The sequence below is a fragment of the Lygodium microphyllum genome, chromosome 23 (assembly GCF_053477565.2).
Source record: "Lygodium microphyllum isolate KBCC chromosome 23, Lygodium_microphyllum_v1.1.10, whole genome shotgun sequence".
Classification (NCBI taxonomy): domain Eukaryota; kingdom Viridiplantae; phylum Streptophyta; class Polypodiopsida; order Schizaeales; family Lygodiaceae; genus Lygodium; species Lygodium microphyllum.
Genome location: NC_141157.1, coordinates 91765660 through 91778696, shown reverse-complemented (window position 1 = coordinate 91778696; position 13037 = coordinate 91765660).

Below are 13037 nucleotides of genomic sequence, written 5' to 3'. Positions count from 1 at the left end.
TTCGACATCCAAGCTCATTGAGTTCTTCATTTTTCTTATGAACTTCACATCCTTTGATTGGAACATCATCAAGAAAAGGAAGAGTTAATTGAGGAATATAATCCCTCAATACTTTATGCATAGCATTCATCATGTGAGCTACTGAATTCATAGCCCCTTGAGGTAGAGTACACATGCGGACTAGGCCAAGAGACGTCTTCATTGTGGTAATGTCTCGGCTTTCCAAAGCAAGCTGAAATTGGTGGTAGCCTGAATATAAATCTCCCATGGAATCGATTGCCCTACCTACAAAAGCTTCAGCAAACTCATCAACAATTGGCCTTGATCCAACATTTCTATTAGTGAATTTATTGACGGGTTGTAAATCTTGAATGAATCACAAAGATCCATTCTTCTTAGGTACGGTAAACCATCAGTTGGAATATGGAGCTGAAGATGGCTCCAATATTCACATTTTTATCTTTTCATTTAGAAGTTCCAATAACTTAGGCAAATGAACCCTTGGAACCGGAATTGGTTTAAGATTCCAAGGAACATGTGGGACTATAAAAATCACCATTGGTGCCACAATGCTTGGATCCATACAGCCAATGTCATGTGGCTACAATGAAAAGGCTTTGCCATGATTCTTTAACATCTGCATGAAGATTTGCTTTTCAGCCGGCAAGAGGAAAGAGTCTTCACCAATTTTTAACTTTTGTAGACTTTCTGCTGTAAATTGGTGACCAATATCTTTAGGATCACGAAGGCTTGGCTGTTTGGATACCCTTTCTGCCAGTCCTTCGCTTTCAGGCGGTAGAGGAGTAGCTACCCGCTTGACCTTTTTATCAAATGTTTTATACTTTATTTCTACTCTTACTTCATCCTTGTTTGGCTATCCAAAAGCTTCATAATCTGCAAATTCTTGAATTATGTCATACATATCCAATGTACATACCTGTATGGACTGATTTTCAGCTTAATTTTCTGCATGAATGGCTGTATAAATTTCAGCCATTGTATCATTATAATTCAACCCATAAAATAGTCTTGAAATTTCTTCATCTTTAGGTAAAACATCAATTTGCTTCAGCTCTTGTTCCATATGACACAAATACTTTCTTTCAGCCCTGTTCATGGTTGAAAACTGTTTGTAACAGCCCACACTATTGGCTGTAAAAACCTGCAAATTAGCTTTTGGCCTTGCCTCCTTTATATGTGGAGGCAATTTTTTGTGACATGATGCACTGCCATAGCCTCCACTTATAGTAGCGCTATCCGAAAACCCTTAAATTCTTGGGCATTAGGAGGAACAGGATGATCTCTCAATCGATCCCTATTTCGGTGGTGATTAACACAAACGGTCAGGAATTGGACAGCTTTGTCATTATCCTTACTTCTTATCCGAGCATATGATGAACCATCATCAAGAGCCTTTGTCTCTAAACAAGACTCGAAATAAATGGTTGTCCAATAATGATAGGATAGCTACAGGAATCTTGAACAAAGAAATGAAATTCATCCTTTACATTACCAATAGTAACTTGTACATAAGGACATGCTGCATAAAGATCGCCAGAAGAGTTATTGGCTGCCTTCATGCGCCATCTTGGGTCCACATCAATGGGCCATCCGCCATTCTCATAAAGACTTCTTGACATAACATTAATTTTTGAACCATGGTCTATAAGGGCAATGCATGGAGTTTCTTTTTCACCGATTTTAACAATGGTTTCAGTAGTTGCCCTTGCCCAATGGGTACGGGAGTAGTGACTACTAGGAATAAAGTGAGCTTCACTTTCTTCTTGCATGTTGTGAAGAAGAGCCTCTTTCTTACGCACGGGCTGCACTTTAGATTGAGAAGTCCCCACATAATGGCTTCTTCAGTTTCTACTTCATAAATGTCTTCATCTTTGGCTTCTATGGCTGCAATCAATTCTTTGATTGCCTCCAATCGAATCCCTTGAGTTTTCAGCTTCTCTTCATCCTGCAAATACACATGAAGTACTTGCAAAAAAGCATGTACAGATTCTTTAGTTTCCTCAACAACATATTGTCTTTTTCGTTTAATTACATCAATTATTACATCATGAAATCCTTGTTTTGCAATACCGAGAATTTCACCTAATGTAAATTCAATTCTACTTCCAAGAATCCTTTCTTCTAGGATCCCTTTAAGATCCGTTGCGGTCTTTATGTCAGACTGCAACTTGTAAAGAGGTTGTTTGCTTTTTCTTTTTCCTTTTATCTTCTTTGCTTGAGGGGCATCTCCCATGTCAAACTCTGGCAATGGTGGATTTTCAACAGACCGGCAACATCTTCTTCTCTTCTTCTCTTTTCTTCTATTATGGCTTCTTGATTATTAATTTCAGCTAACTAGTGAAAATGAATCCACAGGCTCGGTCCAATTGGTTCTTCCTCGAATACATTGACTGCCAGTGGTTAAATCATCTTTAGTTGCCTTGACTTGCTCCATGTGATCCAAGGCCTGCATCCACACTTTAGATTTTGCATTATTTTTACATGCACTACAACAAAAAGGGTTCATAGACGCACTTGTAGACGCAATATTTGAATTGTGAAAAAAAATGTCGGGTGCGTTTATTAATGTGTCTATTTGCGCGTCTTCAAAATCACGTCTAAAAGCGCGCTTATGATCAGAGTTACACGCACACTTAGACGCACCTATAGACGCGCGTATAAACGCGCTACGTAAATATATAATCATATTTTTAAAAAAGTGGACATATTCATATTGTGCATCTATACAGGCGTGTATCTACGCGTCTAAAACCGCGTTTACTCTGAAAGTTTTTGATGAAAATAGACGTGCATTTATCCTGCAATTTAGACGCGCTGATAGACGCACAAAACAGAGGTATGAAAAAAAAACCAGAGAGCATGTGGCTTGCAAAGCCACATGCTCTCTGGTTTTTTTCCCCCCATCAACATCAAATTGTATGCTTAGGGATAACAGAGAAAGATTATTTCGAAGATTGGATATTGAAAACAAAACAATGTATGTAGCACACGAAATTTCATATATATAGATGAAACGTTTTTACATTATGAGTTCTAGTGCTTGTGACGTCATGGTCGCAAGCACTAGCTGAAAGTAATACATATCAAAAATGAAAATTACAAGCTAAGGGGAGGCATGCATGCATGGGGCTCCTCTATATCTCCTCATAAGAGGCATCATCATCGCTACCACCACCGCTGCCTGTGCTGTTGCCGTTGCCGCCATCGCTACTGCTAGTCCCTCCTTCGCTCCACTGCATCAGGGTTCTCCTATACAAAGGATTAAGGTATATAAATACCATTACAAACAATAAATTAGAGTTATCTATACTTTTCATGTAAAAAATAAAACATACATCTTCTGGTGGTGGAATCCTCATGGTGCGATTATATTGCTCCTCCGTGATGAGTCCCTCCTCGTAGAAATGCTGCCAAGTGGACGCCCGATTATGACCTCGATGGTAGCCTACCTCTCTAGGAGTAGGCATCCTACCAACGATAGGATACTACAAAACAATTTGAACATACAACGTATTAAAACACACTACATAATGAAGTGAAACAAATTACAAAATTTAATTTAAAAAAAGAAATCAAATAATACTTACAAACTCAGTCTCCCATGACTCCCTGCCACTCGATCCATAGTGCGACGATCCCATGGTTGCCATCTGGATACGTCGAGCCTCTGCATGTTGGCGACTTGTCATTTTCTCCGCTGCTCTCTTCTTGGCCTCTTTCCACTCCTTGCGGTGGCAATTGGGTGGTTGGCCATATCCAGGGCGCCCCTGCTCTTGTCTCCGCAATGACTCCTTAGTGCGCGTCATAAGGTGAGACCTCTTGTTATGAAGCGCATCTCTCACCTTTGACCGTCCCCAATCATCTGAGAATCGTGAATTCTCGGGATTAGGGTACCTTTTATGTATTGCCCGCAGCACCTCTTGCCACAAACCATTTTTTTGGTGCTTGAAGGGAATCATGCAATCTTTGTATGTGGCATGTACGATACTCCTCAAGTAGGCTATCACTTCCCTCCCCTCAAAGTCATGCAAGATACCACCAACATCAGTGATAGAGTAGTACATTTGTGGAGGCTCACCTCTCTCATTTTCCAGTGAGGGTGATCGAGAGCCACCACCTAGGCAATCCCCACAAAGCCCTCGACATCCTCATCCTCCTGCACCACTCTCCCTCCTCCCTCGACATGCACTACCCTCTACCTCACTCGATACATGTGCTTCTGCAGATGCACGTGCTTTGGCCGATCCATGTACCTTAGCTGATCCCTGTGTAGGCAAAGATGCGATAGGTGTCCCAGACATCACACTAAAAACCTCATTTGGAGTGGGAGGGCGACCAAGATAATTGGTCATCTCCCCCATGAATTGCTCCTTGTTGAATGGGGTGCTGGAAGATCCAGGATTCCACATCTACACAAGAAAAATCATATTACCCTGTGCAGATAAAACATATTACATACAGTGTCTATACCTGCGTCTCTGTGCGCGTCTATACCTGCGTCTCTATGAACGTCTGTCAGCGCGTCTCTGTGGGCGTCTGTCAATCAGCGCATCTATTTCCACATCTATAGCTGCGTCTACATTGTCATCTGGACGCGCTGACAGACGCACACGGTCGCACCATTTCTTCTCAAACTTGCTTAAAAAACAAAGCTAAAAAACCTCCATAGATGAGAAGATCCAGCATGTGAAGAGAGAGATAAACAAACAGAGAAACCAAACAAGATTGAGAGAGAGAAGAAGAACTCACCTTCTTTGCTTGTTCCAATGGGTGGCGGCGGCTAGGTTGCAAGCTCCTTGTCCTCCTTCTCCCTTCCCTTGGTAAGTTGCTTCAATCTTGTTCTCTTCCTTGCTGTTTGGCTCTTGTTCTTTACTCTTTGACTCTTCTTTCCTCTTGTCCTCTTTTTACTCTTATTTCCTTGCCTCATTGTCTTCATGAAGTGATAAATAGACACGAGTAGTGATGCCGAGCTCGAACTGCAGAAAACGTGCAAAAAACGCAGGAAAGCACAGGTTTGAAAAGAAAGCCACAACTTTTTTTAAATTTTTCTATACTTGCGTGGCACGTCTATCAGCGCGTGTATATGCGCAGATAATTCCTGTTACACGCGCTTACAGATGCGTAGGAACGATTTAAGGAATCAATGCATGCATTTAAGGAATCAATTGACCTATGTGGTGACATATATAACAAAGCTTGAGGATAAGGGATAACACATTGGCAAGTCAATTGGCACATATATATGTAGTGACTTACTAGACCATCCCACTTACAATTGCATATTATCCCACTTACGTATCAATAGGTGGATAAAGCACGAATGGTTTTTAGCTAGAGAAAGATAATGCAATGAAGGTGTACACGAAAGAGATAGAGAAAGGCATATTATCCATCAATCAATCAAAGATATGTGAGATATAAGTGCACCTTGACATGATTGGAATAGCTTGCATATGCATAAGCAAACTCATTTACATCAATCTACTCATGCTATGAATTGGCATGCATGGCTAGGTTAAGTGCACAACATTAAATGAGACATGTGAGTGTATTGATCACTTCTCTCTCTCTCTCTCTCTCTCTATATATATATATATATATATATATATTGCAAATGCACAAGTCAACCTTTGATTTATATATACATCCAATCATCATGCCCTATGCAATCACATTTGTATAGGGCATGATTGGATGTATATAGGGCATGAAATCACATATATGTAATTAGCTTTGAATGATTGGATGTATATTTGTAATACTCAGAAAGAAGTAAAGTTGGTAATGTATATCATGTCCTATGCATGTATATGTCCTATACATGTATATCATGTTGTATATACATGTATATCATGTCCGTATGATCCTATACATGTATATCATGTCCTAGCGTATGATCTAGGTGTAATTATGCTGTATATACATCCAATCATGCCCTATCCAATCATGCCCTATTCAAAAAAATACTAGCTATTAAGAGGTTTGGCCATATTTCTTGCTTGCATGATATGTTTTAAACTACTTAGAATCTTGGAAAATTTAAAGAAAAGATAGGATTCTTTGCCACCCAAGCCTACCCTGCTTACTCTATTGTTGCCTGAGAGATTGTTGCAGGGGCTCCCCCCAATTATGAGGTCAATCTTTCCCACTGCATCCACAATCTCAGCCAACATATCATCAGTAAGATCTCTAACATCATCCTCCATTGGAAATCGGCATGTTTGGAAGGTTTTGTTCCACTAGCTGGCTATTATGTTTTTACATTTATAATTGATCTCCACAATAACAACAACCTTCAAAATTATACCCAATTTGTGCAATGCCACTTCTTTCCCACAAGGCTCGAGAAGAAGGATAGAACTGTTAAACCTTGCGGATATAATTCTTTCAGTGGTGAAAGACTGTACGCAATAGTATTGACCTGAAATGAGTTGCCCAATGCATCATACCGATTTGAAAGGGTAGAGATATCCTAGTGTGGACACGATCATATCCAAGCACCAGCTCAATCTCATGGGGTTCAAGTGGGGCAGCTTGGCCTGGGATTACCCAAACCAAGTTCCATATTTTGCATGCCAGGACAATCTCATGTTGAAGATAAGAAGGTACCTTGCTTTCTTTGTGGGAAGAAAATATTTTTCTGATCAATCCACATATAGTGCTAGGGGCACCCCATGTTTTTATGCAATTCAGCTTCTCTCTTGGATCCCATGGGGGCCAATACTTCTTTGTTTTCAGAAGCACCTCAAAGATTGTCATGGGAGCAGGGGGAAGGATCAACCTTCTTTCATCTACTGGAAGGTTATAAACATAACCACCTCGGCCTAAAGCATGTTGAAAAATATCTAGAGTTTGTGAACTCTGGATCTATGCCATTAAAATGCCGTTTGATGGTCTCCCACTCTGAATTGGAAACGTTCTCAACATTTTCAAAATAGAAAAAGGGAGGGCCTTCCATCAAACTATTCAATGGTTTTGGCTTGCCTTTAAAAGATCCAGGAATTCCAAACCCCATGCCCTTTTTGAACTTGAAGGGTGGGATAGAACCTAGATGTGGACATGATGTTTTTCCATTCATAGATTGAGTCTTGAGCCATAAAACACTCGAGTCTTCACTAGCGCTTTTATCCAAGTCTAGAGTAGGAGTAATGCTGATCTTTGTTTTAAGGCCCAAGTAAGTGTACCATAGGTTAAGGGCTCTTTCATCTACCTAGTATATTTTGCTACAGACACCTCGTGAGGGTCCAGCATGTCTAGTTATTTGAACACCTCGTGAGGGTCCAGCATGTCTAGTTTGATCTTTTATCTTTTACGACTAGTGCACATTATTCAATGCACTTTGGTGTGAGGGTAAACATATTCGAACTCAACGTACAGATGAAAAGAGAAATACCCAAGATTGTGGTGTCCTTTCTCACTTCGAGGATGCCAATGGTACTTTGAGTAATTATTAACCACCTGAAATTGATTCTTGAGCATGCACGTGTGTGCATGATAAAAACCATAGAATTAAGAATACACATTGAATCATTGAATTAAAAAAATAGAGTAGGTTAAGGGCTCTTTCATCTACCTAGTATATTTTGCTACAGACACCTCGTGAGGGTCCAGCATGTCTAGTTATTTGAACACCTCGTGAGGGTCCAACATGTCTAGTTTGATCTTTTATCTTTTACGACTAGTACACATTATTCAATGCACTTTGGTGTGAGGGTAAACATATTCGAACTCAACGTACAGATGAAAAGAGAAATACCCAAGATTGTGGTGTCCTTGCTCACTTCAAGGATGCCAATGGTACTTCGAGTAATTATTAACTCTATTTTTTTAATTCAATGATTCAATGTGTATTCTTAATTCTATGGTTTTTATCATGTGCACACGTGCATGCTCAAGAATCAATTTCAGGTGGTTAAATAATTATTAAATTTGGGTTTTTAATTATGTGAATTGCAATTTTAGGTGGTTAAATAATTGTGCGTCTACTGGTGCGTCTATATTAGCGTCTATTTGCGCGAATATATAGACGCACAATTCGTGTCTATTTACACGTACGTTTACACGCACTTATAGACGCTATGATAGACGCGCCGGACTTTGCGCGTCTAACATGCGCGTCTATGCCTCGTTTCTGTTGTAGTGATGCTTTAACAATTTTATTAGTTGGCTCAATTTGCAGCCCATAGGTTGCAGCATCAACAGCTACATAGGCCATTCTTGTTGCCAAATCCTCCAATCTTTTCTTCATGCCACCGTTGCCGAAGTTTAGCTCAAGAGGAAGCCTGGTTTTAGTTGCATGAATTTTACCATCCTTCCAAAAGACTAATTTTTGTGCTTCAGCTTCACTGAATGCACTGCACTCCCTCTTGTCATGCTGAAGGCTATCACACCAAATACAACGTCTTTTGAAGCCTTCTCGTACAGGCCTTTGGGCAGTTGATCGACCCCTTTCTTCTACTTTTACATCAAGCCTTTCCACTTTAGAATTAATCTCCGTTAGATTAAGATGGAGATCACGCATGCTTTTAATTAGCTCGTCCATGACATCCTTCTTTGGAAATGGAACAACAGAATTTCTTGGTTGCTCGGCCATAGAGATAGGAGGTCGAGAAATTGGAATAGGCTCCTTCATAGATTCAGTTGTTGCAAGGGTTGATCTCCATCTTAGGCGCAATCGCTCTCTTCGAGCAATCATATTAACTACTTCAATGACATCACTCCAAGCAGTCCTCAATCCCGTCTCAGAGTCAGGGTCTTCAAGTTGATCAGTTCATTTCTCCTGAAGAGAAGAATCTGCAGCCTTTAGAAATAATTCAATCTTTTGACTTTCCATACCTTGTTGGTCATCAGGATCTAGTTGGGCAAATTTGCTTTCAAATTCTCGATGAAGAACAGTGGTGGTTAGACCCTTATTGGGTCTTTCGACCCATTCGGTGAAGACTTTCTTTGTCACAAGGCCAGAATCTTCAAGGAAAAATTCTTCTCGAAGAGCCTTCTTGAACACAGTCCATCCTGCATCTTTTTGGAAAAGACCTTGAATTCGGTCCTGGAGACCATGCACAGCCAGACGGGCAAAATAACGGCTCTAGGCATGTTGAGGGACTCCAAAGAAGACCAACTTGTCAGTATAAAGGCGGATAAAAGAGGATACATTTTGACCATTAAATTGCTTGAGCTCTTGTCCCAACTGCTTCTAAGGCTTTAATGGCAGCAGCATCAATCCGCTCTTCTTCTTGTCTCCGTTGTTGTTGCAATTGCAACTACTGCTGAAATTGCAATTGTTGTTATTGGCTTTCTTGCATTAGACGAACCAACTGTTGCAAGGCATCTCCTCCCGGACTTGATGATTCTCCCATTGGACTTCTTCTTCCGCAATGGACCTTCACGTCGGGTTCATCACTGTCGTCGTGTTAAGGGTTGAAGCTCTACCACCGGGGCTTTAGTGCAAAAGAGGAGTTTAGGATTCAAAGTTCAAGAAGGGAAAATAGATTGGGGTTTAATAAGATCCGGGATTTAGAAATGATTTAGGTACGGAAGAAGAATTCAAGCTTTTTCTCTATGTATTTAGCATACATGAACGGAAGAAATAAATTTATCTTGATTACATCAAATGCCTCTGGATATATACATCATATCATAAAGGATATTTTCAGATTCTCAATTCAATTATGATATCAAATGCAAGTTCTAATGGCTTTTATTTCAAGTACATAGATGGATTTCAAGCCTTTGGAACAAGTATTATGTTGATAGACTCAAATACATTCAAGATTTGGGCCAATGATACATGAAATGAATTGAAGAAGCATAATTTTAGCTTTAGCCTTGTTTTAAAACAAAAAATTCTAGCCCATAATCAAGCTCAAAATGAGTGCATAAACTCATGAAGAAGCTCCTCTAATCATTAATGAACAAAGTCCTGATGAAAAGAGGTCATTTCCTTCCATTACAACCACATAAATCTCTTGTTTGCTCATAAAAATGGACAATAACAGTGGGTTGCCCTGTTTATGACTGGTTATTTCAGCCCATAATAGCCCATATACCTTCAAAATCCTCACCCTTTGCTTGCCCCAAAGTCACTCAAGTACTTGGGTACAAGTCGGGCTTCATTGGACCAAGAATGAGGTAGACAAAATGAGAGAAGTCGTGCATAAGAGCAGGCTGAATACTTTTCTCTCAGATTTCCCCCTTTTATAGACTGTTTCAACATGCATTTTCATCAGACCAAATGGGCAGAGAAGTGGAGCTCTCACTATGTTTACATCTTCAGCTTCTGGGCCTGTAGATCTTCAGTTTGCATGCTCCAAAGCATGCACCATAGCTTCAACTTTCTCCAGACGTGCTCAGATTGTGGAGCCCGCATTTTGCGCCGAAAAATGTGGGCTGCTTCTTGCTCAGGCCCAGGTCACGTTTTGACCTACCCAGGTCACTTGCTGGTCACTTAAGTCTATTACTTCAAGTCCCCTGTGAAATTAGTGGACTTTTGGCAACTTTTGGCATTTTTCTTGAGTTCTGACCATATTTTTGCACTTGAATCAATGTGCTTTATCCTGCAGATTGTCAATTACTTCCAGTTGACCAAGTTGTAGGTTCCCATAGACTTATTTTTCATCAATATACATGGTATAACTGAAAATTATATGCTAAATACAAAAGAACTTATGTAACTAAGTTGGTTATTGGATAACAATGTTTGAATTTTGTATACAAATTCCTCATATAATTCCCAATGAAGTTCTTATGTGTTCATAAGAATCCCATGATTTATATTATGAACAGTAAACTCTTTGACAGCGAATGTGCGCGCCTGTGCATAAAAGTAATTCTCAAGCTTGCAAATGGCATCTTGAAAATTATGGTCTTTGCTCTACCAACTTTAAAGATTTTTAATACCTCATGGTTTCGATATCAAGTCCGATTGAGTGCAATGTCTTTCTTTCAACCTTTGTCCTCCCACCATGTAGTAGGGGGAATCTTAGTTTCCACCACACAGCTGGGAGGTTTACAAACACTAGAGGTGAACTTTGCATCACCAAATGGACATGTCCCTTAGTCACTACATGTAAAATCACTATTCAATATCCTAGCTACTAGAATTATTATCAAACAAGATATCCCTAACAAACCCCCATTGGTTTTACTTCAAAAAATATATATTTTTAGGCTAGGGGAGTACCCTCATGACTATGACTTATAAGGTAAGAATGTCAATCCTAAATCCTTCAAAAACAAATTTATCTCCATATATTGTGACTCCTCCTTCCTAGCAAAATGTCACAAGAGTGAATAGGGAGCACCATTGAAAGGTGAGACGGATCGAAGCCACGCGAGAGCTATGGCGAGAGAGCAAGAGCAAGAAAGAGAGAGACAAGAAATGGAAACTTTGACGGTCACAATGTGTGACCGGGTCTTCCTTTATTCAAACTGTCACTAAAAGAATAAAGAATAAAGTGACGGTGACGGGTGCCCGCCACCTATAGTGTGTAGTGGCCGTGACTGTGAGTGTAGTAATACACGGGCGGTTAGGCGGAGGTGCCTTTACCCCCAACAACCTCCCACTTAAAGGCGAATCTACCCTAGTGAGTGGTGAAAAGATAAAAAGGAAAAGAAAAAAGATAATACAACATGTACACATGTACAACAGGATGAGGAAAGACGTCATCTCATCCCACGCCCACCAACCTCCTAAGGAAGGCAAAGCACTATACAGAGAGGCTTTTCGTAAGCAGATTTGTATGATTCTGGTCAGTCGAGATCTTAACAAGGTCAATAGACTTGTCCTCAACGACCCCACGTATGAAGTGATACATCACCTCAATGTGTTTCATCTTGGCATGGAAGACCAGATTCTTGGCTAACTAAATAGCACTTATAGAATTCGAATGCAGTGTAGGGATAGCATCAATACCAAGGTCAGCAACCAAACGACCCAACCGAATGGCCTCCTTGCAAGCCTCAGTGGTTGCAACATACTCGGCCTCTGTAGTAGAAAGGGCTGTGCATTTCTGCACCCTGGACATCCAAGAAACAGCACCTCCAACATAGGTGAATACATAGCGGGAAGTGGACTTTCTACTATTTGCATGTCCTCCATAATTAGAGTCAATGTACCCCATGACTCCTATATCCTAGCTGCCATAGCATATGCACATATTTGCAGTGCCCTTCAGGTGCCTCATGATACCCTTTACGGCATCCCAATGCTTCTTTCCAGGTGTAGCCATATAGCGTGCCACAACACCAACTGCAAAGGCAATATCTGGATGAGTGGCTATCATGGCATACATAAGATTGCCCACTACCAATGCATAGGGAATCTTGGCTATCTCTGCATTCTTCTCATCTGTCTGCGGATAGTTAGCCTGTGATACCTTCACATAAGAAGGCAATGGACAACCAATAGGCTTTATGTCTTGCATGCAAAAGCGCTTAAGGACTTTATGAATGTACTCCCTCTGTGACAAGTAGAGGAGTCCCTAATGCCTGTTGCATCTAATACGCATACCAAGTATGTGAGAGGCCTGTCCCAAATCTTTCATCTCAAAGCTCTCTTTGAGCTGAGCCTTAAGAGCATCTAGCTCATCATGAGCTTTCCCTGCTATCAGCATATCATCCACATAGAGTACCAAAATCAATAAATAACCATCACTTGCTTTCTTCGTGTAAAGACATGGATCCATAGCACTCCTGCTGTAGCCCTGTGATTGCATAAAGGCATCAAACTTATGATACCACTCCCTAGGTGCCTGTTTCAATCCATAAAGACTTTTCTTCAATTTGCACACTAGGTGCTCCCTGCCAAGTTCTGCAAAGCCCTTAGGCTGCTTCATATAAATCTCATCATGCAAGTTCGCATGTAAGAAATCTATCTTGACATCCATCTGGTATAAATCCAAGTCAAGATGAGCAACCAAAGCCAATACTAAGCGTAGGGTGGTCATCTTAACCACAGGAGAAAAGACCTCATCAAAGTCCAGACCATGTTCCTGCTTAAAACCCTTTGCTACCAATCT